A 12,884-nucleotide genomic window follows, 5' to 3' on the forward strand; every position below is an offset into this window, starting at 1 on the left:
TTTCTGTAATTCTGTGCCTTTCCAGCCGATCTATTGTTGGTGTCTGCTGATTGAGCTCTATATTTTAGAAATAAAAGATAAAAAATAACTAAATTAACTAAAAACTAAAAGCAAGCGGAGAGCAGCCAGAAAGCGTGCAGCCAGAGCGAGCGTCAAAATGAGGTGCAAAAATTTGTGAGTTCTTTAAGGGTTTGGGTGGGGTGTGCAGAGGGGGTGATGGAGAAAGGAGCTGTTCCTCAGCCTGCTAGTATGAGTCTTCATTGTCCTGTATCTCTGTCATAAAGGCAGGGGGACAAACAGTCTGTGTCCAGGGTGGGTGAGATCTGTAGTAATGATGCTGGCTTCTTCTGGAGGCGGCCTGCATACACTGATCTAGAAATCATACACTGATCTAGAAACTGATCTAGGTCTAGAAATCAGCTTCCTCTGATCCTCTGTGCTATTCTCACCACCCGGGCCAGGTCCTTCCTGTCTTGTGCTTTACAGCTGGAATACCATACAGGCATACAGAGACAGAGGATGCTTTTAGTAGCTGAGAGAGGAGTCCTGCCTGCTTATACTTCCCATGAAGAAAAGTCAAGTCAAATTAATTTTTATAGCGTCTTTTACCCTGGATATTGTCTTAAAGCAACTTTACAGAATCCTGGACCGACAGACCAAAAACCCCTGTTAAGTAAGTTTCTGTCAGAACCCCCTCGGGGTAAACCAACAGAAGATGTAGTTAAAATGTAAAATAGTTAGGAGTAAAATGTCAGTTTTGCAGAGAGTAGCATGAGACCTCCACTTCCATAAAAATTACGGCATAACTAAAAGGGAGAGCGAGCAGGTAACAAGGTCATGAAGGCTTTCACAGGACATCAGCGCCCACCTCCCCCACCACCATTAAACCTGAATGATCGAACAAGAAAGGCAGAATGACAGCAACCCAACATCCGTGATCACCACAACTTTTTGTGACCAAGAACCCACAAGCTCTGCACCTTTGTCTATATTCAGGGTGGTAGATCCGGTTCTAGAGGTCAGAAATCAGGCAGGAAGATTGTTCCAAAGTTGTGGAGCTTTGTAAGAAAATGCTCTTCCACCAGTCGTGATCTTTTTAATTCTAGGAACTATAGGTAACCCTGCATCTTGTGAGTGAAGTGGACGTGCTGGGTTGTAATGATTAATAAGTTCACTCAGATACTGTGGAGATATTACGCAGATGATAAAAAGCAACTCTAGTCATATTATTGACGTGTGTATCAAAGGAAAGATCTGAATCTATTGTGACACCCAAGTTTTTTACATCTGGGCTGGCAGTAACAGAGAAAGTGTTTAGGTTTAGCACCAGTTTAGACAACTTATCTCTTGCAGCTTTTGAGCCAACAAGTAAAATCTCTGTTTTATCTGAAATAAGTACAAGAAAATTACACGACATCCAGTTTTTTACGTCGTTTACACAATCTTCTATCTTACTGATTGTGTCAGTATCATTTGGTTTGGCTGATATATACAGCTGTGTGTCATCTGCATAGCAGTGATAATTGATGCCATGTTTAGGAATAATTTATTTTAGTGGTAGCATATAAAGTGTAAATAATAGCGGTCCCAGTACTGACCCCTGTGAAACACCACACTTTACTTTGTAGTTTCCGAGCATTTATTATTTACATTTACATCGGCATTTAGTGGACGCTTTTATTCAAATCAACTTACAGTTGTGGCAGTATGCAATCTAAGCAATTAAGGGTTAAGGGCCTTGCCCTAGGGCCCAACAGTGGCAACCTGGCAGTGGTGAGGTTTGAACCAGCAACTTTCTGATTGCTGTACCAGTACCTTAACCACTAGGCTACAACTGCTACAACTTACATAGACAAACTGAGAGCGGTCCATTAACACCTACTGTATTTTCTAGCCTATCCAGTAAACTGTTCTGATCTACAGTATCAAACGCTGCACTAAGATCTAATAGAACAAGAAAAGATTTATATGTGTGGTCATTGTACCATTGAGCAGCTTTTTCTCCCAAATTAAATTAGTTTTTAACTGGTGCTACACGGACTACAGACCTTAAGTATTGAGTTGCCTGATCTAGATCTTTAGGCTCTGATGGTGATATATTTAATAATTCTGGTAAGCTGTTTATGAACGCTGCTGCAGTTACAGACCTGATAGTACGCTTAGATTTACAACGATGTAGTTGCTGTATATTATTAGATAGGGACACTTTATTCACATAAAGAGTCAGATTATGTTACACAGGATGTGTTTGTTAATACTTTTTATTCTAAAACATTTAAAACAAATTTGCAGTAATAAAAATATCATTGGCGGCAAATACTTTTTCACAGCCCAATAATACATAAAAATTTACTAAATAAAAAATTCAGTTCATTTAAATGCTTACTGTCTCTCTCTACAGTCCGATTTCAGTACAGAGATCAGATTCTCCAGTACCCAGCTATATCTTCATGAGAAGTTATAGATCTATAAATCCGCCTCTACAGTTTAGAGCTTGGTATTCATCATGTATACCCAGGTAAGAGCTTCTCACAGTTCAATGTATAGTGTGTGTGTGTGTGTGTATACAGTGTATCACAAAAGTGAGTACACCCCTCACATTTCTGCAGATATTTAAGTATATCTTTTCATGGGACAACACTGACAAAATGACACTTTGACACAATGAAAAGTAGTCTGTGTGCAGCTTATATAACAGTGTAAATTTATTCTTCCCTCAAAATAACTCAATATACAGCCATTAATGTCTAAACCACCGGCAACAAAAGTGAGTACACCTCTAAGAGACTACACACCTAAATGTCCAAATTGAGCACTGCTTGTCATTTTACCTCCAAAATGTCATGTGATTTGTTAGTGTTACTAGGTCTCAGGTGTGCATAGGGAGCAGGTGTGTTCAATTTAGTAGTACAGCTCTCACACTCTCTCATACTGGTCACTGAAAGTTCCAACATGGCACCTCATGGCAAAGAACTCTCTGAGGATCTTAAAAAGACGAATTGTTGCGCTACATGAAGATGGCCAAGGCTACAAAAAGATTGCCAACACCCTGAAACTGAGCTGCAGCACAGTGGCCAAGATCATCCAGCATTTTAAAAGAGCAGGGTCCACTCAGAACAGACCTCGCGTTGGTCGTCCAAAGAAGCTGAGTGCACGTGCTCGGCGTCACATCCAACTGCTGTCTTTGAAAGATAGGCGCAGGAGTGCTGTCAGCATTGCTGCAGAGATTGAAAAGGTGGGGGGTCAGCCTGTCAGTGCTCAGACCATACGCCGCACACTACATCAAATTGGTCTGCATGGCTGTCACCCCAGAAGGAAGCCTCTTCTGAAGTCTCTACACAAGAAAGCCTGCAAACAGTTTGCTGAAGACATGTCAACAAAGGACATGGATTACTGGAACCATGTCCTATGGTCTGATGAGACCAAGATTAATTTGTTTGGTTCAGATGGTCTCAAGCATGTGTGGCGGCAATCAGGTAAGGAGTACAAAGATAAGTGTGTCATGCCTACAGTCAAGCATGGTGGTGGGAATGCCATGGTCTGGGGCTGCATGAGTGCAGCAGGTGTTGGGGAGTTACATTTCATTGAGGGACACATGAACTCCAATATGTACTGTGAAATACTGAAGCAGAGCATGATTCCCTCCCTCCGGAAACTGGGTCGCAGGGCAGTGTTCCAGCATGATAATGACCCCAAACACACCTCTAAGACGACCACTGCTTTATTGAAGAGGCTGATGGTAAAGGTGATGGACTGGCCAAGCATGTCTCCAGACCTAAACCCAATAGAACATCGTTGGGGCATCCTCAAGCGGAAGGTGGAGGAGCGCAAAGTCTCGAATATCCGCCAGCTCCGTGATGTCATCATGGAGGAGTGGAAAAGCATTCCAGTGGCAACCTGTGAAGCTCTGGTAAACTCCATGCCCAGGAGAGTTAAGGCAGTTCTGGGAAATAATGGTGGCCACACAAAATATTGACACTTCAGGAACTTTCACTAAGGGGTGTACTCACTTTTGTTGCCGGTGGTTTAGACATTAATGGCTGTATATTGAGTTATTTTGAGGGAAGAATAAATGTACACTGTTATATAAGCTGCACACAGACTACTTTTCATTGTGTCAAAGTGTCATTTTGTCAGTGTTGTCCCATGAAAAGATATACTTAAATATCTGCAGAAATGTGAGGGGTGTACTCACTTTTGTGATATACTGTATTTTTTCACAATGTAATATATATGTTTATATTTTCAGTCCAATCTCAGTACAGAGATCAGATTCTCCAGCACTCAGCTGTATCTTCATGAGGCGTTATAGATCTATGAATCCTTCTCTACAGTTTAGAGCTGGGTATAGATCATATAGACCCAGGTAAGAGCTTCTCACAGTTCAGTGTATTGCGTGTGTGGTGTGTATGTATTGTTTACATCATTTAATATATATATGTCTATATTCTATGTATTATATTTTCAGTCCAATCTCAGTACAGAGATCAGATTCTCCAGCACTCAGCTGTATCTTCATGAGGAGTTATAGATCTATGAATCCTTCTCTACAGTTTAGAGCTGGGTATAGATCATATAGACCCAGGTAAGAGCTTCTCACAGTTCAGTGTATTGCGTGTGTGGTGTGTATGTATTGTTTACATCATTTAATATATATATGTCTATATTCTATGTATTATATTTTCAGTCCAATCTCAGTACAGAGATCAGATTCTCCAGCACTCAGCTGTATCTTCATGAGGAGTTATAGATCTATGAATCCTTCTCTACAGTTTAGAGCTACGTATTCATCATATAGACCCAGGTATGAGTTTCTCACAGTTCAGTGTGTACTGTGTATAGTGTGTGTGTTTGTTAGTGTATATTGTTTACATCATTTAATGTATATGTTTATATTATCAGTCCAATCTCAGTACAGAGATCAGATTTTGCATGTTCAGTATGCTTTCAGTGATGAGCTATGGGTAGGACAATACTAAATTCACGGGAAAATGTGCCTAATTTCATGAACCTTGCTTTTTAAGAATATTTACATATTTTACGGATTTTTATAGAAAAAAGACATTAGAGTTTATAAAGAAAGAAATTAACTGAACATAGACAAACTATCGGGAGCAGAAAACTTTACTGGCTTTTGATGTACAGCACAGAGATAGACCCAAGTAAGAGCTTCTCACAGTTCAGTGTATACTCTGTATTGTGTGTGTTTGTTTGTGTATATTGTTTACATCATTTAATATTAATTTTATTTATATATAGAATGAAACTTGATATATACATAGAATGAAACTTGAGGAAAATAAGTATTTGATACAGAACAATAGGCAAGAAGCTTGGTGAGAAGGCAACAACTGTTGGTGCTATTATTAGAAAATTGAAGAAACACAAGATGACTGTCAATCTTCCTTGGTCTGCTGCTCCATGCAAGATCTCACCTCGTGGGGTAAGGATGATCCTGAGAAAGGTCAGGAATCAGCCCAGAACCATACGGGAGGACCAGTCAATGACCTGAAGTGAGCTGGGACCACAGTCTCAAAGATTACCGTTAGTAACACACTACGCCACCATGGATTAAAATCCTGCAGGGCACGGAAGGTCCCCCTGCTCACGCCAGCACATGTCCAGGTCCGTTTGAAGATCACCAATGACCATCTGGATGATCCAGAGGAGGCATGGGAAAAGTCCATGTGGTCAAATGAGACCAAATTGGGCTTTTTGGTACCAACTCCACTCGCTGTGTTTGGAGGAAGAGTACAACCCCAAGAACACCGTCCAGACCTTGAAGCATGGGGGTGGAAACATCATACTTTGGGGTGCTTTTCTGCAAAGGAGACAGGACGACTGCACCGTATTGAATGGAGGATGGATGAGGTCATGTATAACAAGATTTTGGCCAACAACCTCCCTCCCTCAGTAAGAGCATTGAAGATGGGTCGTGGCTGGGTCTTCCAGCATGACAATGACCCGAAACACACAGCCAGGGCAACTAAGGAGTGGCTTCGTATGAAGCATTTCAAGGTCCTGGAGTGGCCTAGCCTGTCTCCAGACCTGAACCCAATAGAAAATCTTTGGAGGAAGCTGAAACTCAATGTTGCCCAGCGACAGCCCCGAAACCTGAAAGATCTGGAGAAGATCTGTTGGCCAAAATCTCTGCTGCAGTGTGTGCAAACTTGGTCAAGAACTACAGGAAACGTCTGACCTCTGTAAAGGTTTATGTACCAAATATTAAGTTCTGTTTTTCCATTGTATCAAATACTTATTTCATGCAATAAAATACAAATTAATTATTTAAAAATCATACAATGTGATTATCTGGATTTTTTTTATATTCTGTCTTAGGGATGCACCGATCCAACTTTTTCAGTTCCGATACATATACTTTGCATATCGGCCGATACCCGATACCGATCCGATACCATTGTTGAATTAATAAACCGTGTACTTTATTATGTGGGAAAGACTTAAGGCATCAGGATCGACTTAAACATTACTAAGTTTGCAAAACAAAATATAATTAACACAGATATAAATGTACTGAACTGCTATTTATTTGTCAATAAAATAATAAACAGGCATCTTAATATTTCTGTGTTATTTTCACTCAACGACGCTGCCTTGGTGACCAAACAATCCCAGCATTCATTGCGAGTCGGGTGCGCTTCCCACAATAAACACAGCTGACGGGGCGGAGAAACGAATGGAGTTATTACCAAACGTAAATAAAATATTACTGATTTTTAAATTGTATAAACTTGTACCGAGTGTTTTTATTTGCGAGCTTGTCAGGAAATGTAACGGTTATCGGTACATGAAGGGAAATGTTATATTGACGTTCGCGTGCTGTGCTACCTCAGTTCATTGGTTTTAATGGCAAGATGCTAAATGCTATGGAATGGCATCCAATGGAATCACTGTGTAAGTAGTGTGTTCATATAACCTTATAAGCTGATGACTTATTAGAATCCTCTTTACTGAGGCAGCCGCTTATGTAGACAGTAAGACAGCGAGGCAGCTCCTTAGGTTTTCTAAAACACCCAAAATGTAGCTGCTGACAATGAGAAAAACAGTAGTAGCTTAAATAACTTTTTCAAATAAACCTATAAATCCGTAAATATTTAGTGCAAACAGTAATTCAAAATAAAATATAGCAGCTATAAACATGTTGCCATCGAACTTGTTGGCATAGCAAGCGTGAAATACCTCCACACAGCTGACTCTTTGCTCCATGTTGTTTTTGTTTGTGTTCTACGCTATACATCAGCAGCACGTCCTGTATGGGCTTAGCATGCGTCGCAAATGAACTAAAGTGAACGTATCGGACCGATGGATCGGCTTAATTATCCGATATCCGATCCATCTCATTTTGGTAATATCGGGACCGATGTCCAAGAATAATATCGGATCGGTGCATCCCTATTCTGTCTCTCACAGTTGAAGTGTGACCTACGATAAAAATTACAGGCCTCTCCACTCTTTGTAGATGGGAAAACTTGCAAAATCGGCAGTGTATCAGATACTTATTTTCCTCACTGTGTATATATGTTTATATTTTCAGTCCAATCTCAGTACAGAGATCAGATTCTTCAGTACCCAGCTGTATCTCCATGAAAAGTGATGTGTCTATGAAGGATCCTCCTGTACAGTTTAGGGATGGAGATCCATCATCTCGGCCCAGGTAAGAGCTCCTCACAGTTCAGTGTTTAATGTGTGTGTATATGTGTGTGTGCATGTGTATGGTGTGTAGTGTAAATTTTATATATATATATATATATATATATATATATATATATATATATATATACTGTATATATATATATATATATATATATATAGTGCTCACAAAAATTAGGGGATATTTCAAAATGAATATGAAGCAATAAAAAAAAGAAGCATTTGATTTTTTTTTTATTAAACAAGATCATCGGAAGAGCAAACGATGAGTCAAAGAGAGTTGTTCGATTATGCAAATGAGATGCAAACTCCATTATTGTGATTGAGTAGCAAGTGACATATTGGTGGGGGTGAACAGAAGCATGTCAAACTGGACGAGAGTGCCACACATTGACTGTTCAGTAGGGTGTATGGTCAACCAAGACTGACAAAACACACTGACAGTGATGAGGCATGGACAGGATCAGATTGTCCAGTAGTTCTTGATCCTCTGCCACTCTTGCTCCAGGGCAACTTCCAGCTCAAGAAGTGTTGTGGGAGGCATTGGACGGTTTGCCAGACGTCTTCCCAGTGCATCCCAAGCATGTTCAATGGGATTTAGGTCTGGAGAACGTAAAGGCCAGTCCTTTTTTTATCGCTTCATATTCATTTTGAAATATCCCATGTACTTTTCAATTCAATGTACTTTTAATGATAAGCTACGGGTGGGACGCTACTAAATTAAAGTTGCTCATTTTTTTAAAATCACAGATTTCACGAGAAAAGTGCCACATTTTACAACAATCATTAAATAGCATAAACATACATATATTGAATGATAGAATAAATGGAAACTACAATACACAGCACAGATACTTTAATGGTTAAAAAACTAACTCTCGTCTGAGTGTCTTTAGAGTTTTTTGAGTTTTTTTTAACTAAGAAATAAACTGTACTTTTCTGACAGCACAGAAAAGTTTTTTTACACTAACTTAATTTCCATATGATTTCTAATGACTTACAAGACCACCTCATACTGTGCCATACTGCGCCTTGAAATTCACAGCAAATTGCATATTTCACGAGAAACAGCAACTGTTTTTTTTCATGATCGCTTTGAGGGGTTTGTGGTCGATTTCAACTACTGTGTGTTGACCACATACATATGTGAAAACGCTTGCAGCCAAACTAAGTAACATACAGCTCCTTTTTAATCTATGCATAGTTGCTTTAGCTATTCGTGAGATATTTGGAGGCGTATGCTGTAGGCTTACCCTCTTGTGATTCATCTACCTGGAGTCTCAGCTCTTTCTGAGGATTAAACTGTGCTAACACAGGACCTGATTCTTTTGTTATAAGGTCTTTCATTTGCTTAATTGCTCTGTCATGTTGTGCCTCCCAAGCAAACTCGTTTAGTTCCTTCTAGTGCTGGGTGGAGTGACAGTTCTTTTGGTACACCCACTTAGATTTCTTGTATAGTATGGATTTTCCAAATACAGCCAAACCGTAGCATAGTTAATACAACAGCTGTAGGCTTCAGTAGGCAGCAAATCATATAATATTGTTTACTGTTAAAAGCACTATAAACTGTTGGGCAGATTAGATACAAATTAGAAACTGGGCATCGTTTGGAGAGCCAACAAAATAAAAAAAAAGAACAGCAAAAAAGAAGAGTGTTCATAAACTTTCATTGTCTGGGTGTGTATGTGTGTAGCACTGCTGAACTCTTATATGCTGAATGCAGCACTGCGACCACAACTCGCCTAAGATCAGGATGAAGTAGTTGCTGTACTTGAATAAATAATTAGTATTTTTATTAACACTGAACAAACTGAAGTTTTGATTGGTGCAAATTAAAAGAGGCATGTTCGTTTCCTTCCTGTTTGTACCCGGATGGTCTCTGTCTTGAACCCAGAAGAGATAAAAACAAAAAAACAGATCTTTTTTTTTTTGTTGAATGTCTTTAATATTTTGGCTCCACCTGACGAATCAAACACTTTAGAGGAACACTTATTTCCTTTGAATAATTAAAAGATGCATTTCTTTATTTAAAAAAAAAAATTGATTTCTTTGATAAGTTTATTGTGAGTTTGATGGTGATCTGCTGGGTCCAAAATATACAGACAACAACCTAAACTATTCATGTGGTGGTGTACAAAGTTCTAGAATGTTCTTTAACTGTGTGGAACTTTGGCTGTTTAATATCAGCACATAAAGCTTTAAACTTTAAATTTGAAAGTCAGGCCTAAAAATAAAACCTACTTATAATCTTGGTGTGTCCACAGTGTCTTGCAGGAGGTGACAGCTAGAATACCAGATGAAATCATCAGAAAGAGGTAAGAACAAACCCAGCAACAGGACATTTACAGTGATGTTAAGTGATTATAAGGTGGAGTTTGATGCTCTCCTGTATTCTTTTATATTTTAATGAGATTAAAATTTTACCTACATTTATGTCTGTATGTATTGTTCTCACCACATCACAGGTCTGACTCCACATCAGCTGAAAATGAAGTCCAGAAGAAGCTCAAATTAAATCTAATAAAGAAGTTTCAGTGTGTAAATGAAGTGATCACAAAGCAGGGAAACCCAACACTTCTGAATGAGATCTACACTGAGCTCTATATCACAGAGGGAGAAAGTGGAAAAGTCAATAATGAACATGAGGTGCGGCAGATCAAGGCAGCATCCAGGAGAGCAGCAACAGAGGACACGCCCATCAAATGCAACAACATCTTTAAACCCTTATCAGACCGAGATAAACCCATCAGGACTGTCCTGACTAAGGGCGTTGCTGGCATCGGAAAAACCGTCTCTGTACAGAAGTTCATTCTGGATTGGGCTGAAGGGAAAGAGAATCAGGACGTCCACCTCATATTTCCACTTCCTTTCAGAGAGCTGAATTTGATGAAGGACCAAAAACTGAGTCTGATGGATCTCCTTCATTTCTATTTTCAGGAGATAAAAGAAACTGACATTTCCAGCTTGTATAAAATTCTGTTTATTTTTGATGGGTTGGATGAGTGTCGTTTACCTCTAGATCTCCAGAACTCAGTGAGATTGAGTGATGTAAATGAATCAGCATCAGTTCATGAGCTGCTGGTGAACCTGATCAAAGGGAATCTGCTTCCTTCTGCTCTGATCTGGATCACCTCCCGTCCAGCAGCAACTGATCAGATCCCCTCTAAGTGTATCGATCAGGTGACGGAGGTACGAGGATTCAGTGATCCACAGAAGGAGGAGTACTTCAGGAAGAAGGTCAGTGATCAGAGTCTGGCCAGTAGAATCATCTCACACCTGAAGTCATTAAGAAGCCTCTACATCATGTGTCACATTCCGGTCTTCTGCTGGATTACAGCCACAGTTCTAGAGAGAATGTTTGGTGAAGAAGAGAGTGGAGAGATCCCCAAAACTCTGACTGAAATGTACACCCACTTCCTCATCATTCAGACCAACGTCATCGGAACAAAGTACATGAAGAATCAGGAGGAAGAAGGAGAAATGATCCTCAAACTGGGACAACTGGCTTTTGAGCAGCTGATAAAAGGAAACCTGATCTTCTATGAGGAAGACCTAATGGAGTGTGACATTGATGTTCAAGAAGCCTCAGTGTACTCAGGTGTGTGTACACAGATCTTCAGAGAGGAGTCTGGACTTCACCAGAGTAAAGTGTACTGCTTTGTTCATCTGAGCATTCAGGAACATCTCGCAGCTCTATATGTGCACCTGACTTTCATGAACGAAAATAAAATTGTTATACAACAGAATCTGTTCTCCAAAATGTGGATTGTATTGAAAAACCCAATCTCAGATCTGCACATGAGTGCTGTAGATCAGGCATTACAGAGTAAGAATGGACATCTGGATCTTTTTCTTTGCTTTCTTCTGGGTCTCTCACTAAAGTACAATCAGAATCTCTTACAAGCCTTAGTGACAAAAACAGGACGTGACTCTCACAGCAAACAGAAAACTGTTCGGTACATTAAGAAGAAAATATGCGAGAATCCCTCAACAGAGAAATCCATCAATCTGATGTACTGTCTAAATGAACTGGATGATCATTCACTAGTTCAGGAGATCCAACAATACCTGAAATCTGGAAAACTAAACCAAACCAAACTCTCTGATTCTCAGTGGTCAGCTCTGGTCTTCATGTTACTGACATCATCAGTGGAGCTGGATGTGTTTAACCTGAGAGATTATACCAACAAATACAGCTCATCAGAGGAGGTTCTTCCGAAACTGATGCCGGTGGTTGCAGCATCCAGGGCAGCTCGGTGAGTAATGCTAAAGATTCCTGTTATACTGGATTTGTGAGGTTATAGTGTTTATATACTTTTTATTATTATTATAACGAACTGAAAGCAGAAGCTTTGATTAAGAATTTGGATTCATTTTAACAAATGGATGGACATTTACAATCACAACTGGACAGGCCATTTTGTTAAAAATTTAATGAGAATCAAATACACAGTGTTTCTTACATTGACTTTGACTTTTATTTGATGTCAGACATGATGAATCTGATATATTTCATGTTTTACCTGCTCAACTTCATTTCATTAATTAATAAACATCCATTCCTGCATTTCAGACCTGCAACACATTCCAAAAAAGTTGGGACAGGGACAATTTGGGGCTAGTAGTGAGGTGTAAAAAACTAAATAATGATGTAAATTTAAACAGGTGATGTCAGCAGGTGATTGTAATCATGGTGTGGTACAAAAGTAGCAAATTAGCATAGATGATTAGATAATCTCCAGTTTGTCCACCAATGTGTAAGACAATGATTGAAATGTTTAAAAACAACCTCAAAGAAAGATTGGAAGGGATTCGCATATTTCTTCCTCTACAGTGCATATTATCATTAAACCATTCATGGAATCAGGAAAAAAATCACTGTGTAAAGGCCAAGGGTGCAAGCTTAAGCTGAACGCTCGTGATCTTCCATCTCTCAGGTGGTGCCGCATCAAAAACCACCACTCAACACTAGCTGATATAACCAAATGGGTGAAGGATAAGTTCATCAAACCTTTATCAAGCTCTACAATACAGAGTTACTGCACAAATGCTACTTAAAACTTTACTGTGCAAAAAAGAAGCCTTATGTTTACCATGTCCAGAAGCAGCGTCGACTTCTCTGGGCTCAGAGGCATCTAGGATGGACCATCACAGGAAGTTTTGCAGAAAGAACGAGACAAAAAAGCTGAAACACTAAATCATTTGGTCTCCTC

At 39.5% G+C, this 12,884-nt stretch overlaps 2 pseudogenes; one reads left to right on the forward strand and one right to left on the reverse strand.

Annotated features, from left to right (window-relative positions):
* LOC134316941 (zinc finger protein 850-like) overlaps positions 1–12,884 on the reverse strand; it is a 1,214,164-nt pseudogene that overhangs the window by 933,576 nt on the left and 267,704 nt on the right.
* Positions 7,605–10,916, forward strand: LOC134318080 (NLR family CARD domain-containing protein 3-like; annotated as a pseudogene).

This window comes from Trichomycterus rosablanca, chromosome 1 (assembly GCF_030014385.1).
Source record: "Trichomycterus rosablanca isolate fTriRos1 chromosome 1, fTriRos1.hap1, whole genome shotgun sequence".
In the NCBI taxonomy this organism is placed as follows: domain Eukaryota; kingdom Metazoa; phylum Chordata; class Actinopteri; order Siluriformes; family Trichomycteridae; genus Trichomycterus; species Trichomycterus rosablanca.